Source organism: Myotis davidii, unplaced genomic scaffold, assembly GCF_000327345.1.
Source record: "Myotis davidii unplaced genomic scaffold, ASM32734v1 scaffold424, whole genome shotgun sequence".
Lineage (NCBI taxonomy): Eukaryota > Metazoa > Chordata > Mammalia > Chiroptera > Vespertilionidae > Myotis > Myotis davidii.
In genome coordinates, this window is record NW_006295827.1 from 1,521,692 (window position 1) to 1,524,899 (window position 3,208).

Below are 3,208 nucleotides of genomic sequence, written 5' to 3' on the forward strand. Positions count from 1 at the left end.
GGCCCCACTGTATTTCTTCGAATATTTTTTCTGTTCCTTGGACTCTCTTATCTGATTCTAGAAATCCATGCTGGTGTACTTGATGGTGTTCTACAGGTTTCTGAGGCACTGTTCACTTTTCTTCATTCTTCGTTTTTTTTCTGTTCTTCAGATTAGATCATTTTTTTAAATATATTTTTTTATTGATTTTTTTACAGAGAGGAAGGGAGAGGGATAGAGAGTTAGAAACATCGATGAGAGCGAAACATCGATCAGCTGCCTCCTGCACACTCCCTACAGGGGATGTGCCCGCAACCAAGGTACATGCCCTTGACCAGAATTGAACCTGGGACCCTTCCGTCCGCAGGCCAACGCTCTATCCACTGAGCCAAACCGGTCAGGGTCAGATTAGATCATTTTTATTCGTCTATCTTAAAGTCCACTGATTCTCCCTTCTGTCAGTTCACATCAGACCTGCTTTTGAACACTTCTAATGAATTTTTCATTTCAGTACCAAGCAATTCCAGAGTTTTCATAATTTGTTTTATTTTTTATTTATTTTATGTCTATCATTGTATTATTTTCTTTGATGAAAAATTATCATCAAACTTTTCTTTAATTCATAAACATGATTTCCTTTTGTTCTTTGAACATATTTATAATAACTTTTTTCAAGCCTGTGCTGTTCATACTGTCAGCATAGGTAGCAAGTTATTGATATGAGGAAAATAGCTAGTTATTAATATAAGAAAGAAAGCAAAATGGAACTAAGTAATAGTAATAAACTGGGAAGCAGAAGCAGGTAACAGAGCAGAATTTCCATCTAGTTTACTGGTAAACAGACGCATTCACATAACTCTAGGGCACTGCAGCCAGGAGACTTAATTCTCCCAATGGAACAGGACAGGAAATCTCCCCAGGGGTGCTCAAAGCAAAGCCCGATATGAAGTGTGTGTGTGTGTGTGTGTGTGTGTGTGTGTGTGTGTGTGGCAGGCGGGGTGGTGGGGGGAGGAGAGGGTGAGGGTGTGTGTGTATGTGGTAGGGGAGATTCCCTCTGCTGGGCACAGGTGAAATAGGAACTAGGTGATGTAATGAAACTTTTGGGCATGCACAATGAGAGTCAGGGTGACAAAACAGCCCCAGAGGGTATGTTAATCCCCCTTAATTCACAATAAAATCTTACCTGCATCTTTAAACCTCTCCACAAGTGTGCGTTTGGAATTCTTTTCTCACATCACCTCAAAAGAGCCTATCACATTTACCGGCAGCAATGCCAGCATTTGAACTTAACAGAGAGGGTTTCTCTAATGAATGCTTTGTTTAACTGGATGTGGGTCACATTTTACTGTTTCTTTGTATGTCTTATCGTTTTTTGTTGCCTTCGAAAATTAAATCTTTTGGTAAATATATTGTAGCAATTTTAGAGTTTTATTCTCTCCTTCTGAGATCATTATTGCTCTTTTTTTTTGTTCAGTACCTTGCTTTGATTAATTCTATAAACTCTATCTTCCACCTCACTCCACCTCTACCCCCTTAATTCACACAATCCAGTGTGTAGCTACTAGCATGTCTGCTCAATTTTTAATGTGTTTATGTTTAAGCCTACTTTTCCAGAATTTGATCTTGAATCAGCATAGCTTGGTGGTCAGCCAATGATTGGTCAAAGGTTGAGCTTAAATACATTAAGCCAGTAAATCTTCGACTCTACCAACCTGTGTGTAGTTCGGGAAAAACGTTCAAAGTTCACACTGTTTAGAAGTCAGATCCAGCCTGGGCCAGTTTCCTGGGTGCACGACCTATGGAGTCACTTGGGGTCCCTACTTAAAAGGATCCCATACTTAGTTTAATATTATGTTGTTGCCATCTTGAAATGCTTTTTAACATTTTTTTATTTTTTTTAATATTTATTTTATTGATTTATTATAGAGAGGAAGGGAGAATTTTGCACCAGACTCTGCAAATTATAAGCTGGAACTGGCCCTTACATATACTTTCTGCTGGGCCTTCTATTGTCTCCTCTGCAAGTAGAGGAGATGAATAGGGCCCTCTCCGGTCTCACTTGGACGCATGAACACCTGGAGCATGCATGCAAGCTTCCAGGTTACCAGGGATGTGCAGGAGCTTAGCCCATTGTGACTAGCTCATTCCCCGAATCTCTTCAAGTTCTGGCCTGTGTGCCCGATCTGTTGTTTACTGCAACAATAGGCTAGAAGGAATGTGGGCCTTCTCCGATTGTTGGCTGCCAAGGTCACGATATTTTCATTAATGGCCCTGAGCATATGTTTTTCTGCACTCAGCAACAAATCAAGTCAGCCCCCTTCCACAGCAAAACTGCTGGGTTTCTTGCCTTGCCCCAGCAGAGTGGGGAGGGGAGCATGGGGAATGAGAGCAGCTCCAGGCTAAAACACCATAGGCTCCCAATGAAGCCCAGTAGTTTTCCTCAAATAAAATGCAACTCAAGGTGTGTGTGTGTGTGTGTGTGTGTGTGCGCGCGCGCGCACGCGCGCGCGTTCCTTTGGCCAATTTACAGAATCCTAAAGTTATTTTTGACAACTATACCCAGTTTTTAGTTGTCAAGCGCGCCTCTGGCCAATTTACAGAATCCTAAAATTTTTATTTTTGACAACTATACCCAGTTTTTAGTTGTTTTGGGGGAGAGGTTTTGCTGACATATTTCATTCCACCAACTTGGAAGTCCTGTCCTTCCTCACCCCCTTCCCACTTGCTTTCAAATACTACCTTTTGAGTTCCAGGATGACATTTGGTTTTTTTATATAGATTATATTTATTTGTTTAAATTCTCTATTTTTTTCACCCATTGTTGTCTAGATTTTCTTGTAGAAAAATATATCTATAATGATTATGTTTAGGTCCTCTGCTATTTCTAAAACCTGGGTTCTCTGTAGAGTTTTTTCAGTAGAATGTTATTTCTTTTTATTATGAGTCATATTTTCCTGTTTCCTTGCAAATCACTAAATTCCTTACTGTATGCCAGATAGTGTGTCTAAAAGAGCCATAGAGACTGAGGCTAGTGTTATTTCCCCCAGACAGAAACATGCTCCTTTCTCTGTCAAGAAATTGAGCTACATGGGCACTGTACTGGGTTTCAGTTTAAGTTAGTTTTGATTTTTCTTTCATTTCAAGTATATTGAGGGTGAGACTTGTCTTGTGTTCATGTCATGCCCCCCACCCTCCCTCCAGTAGTTTTCCAGAAGCAGGCAGGAACTCT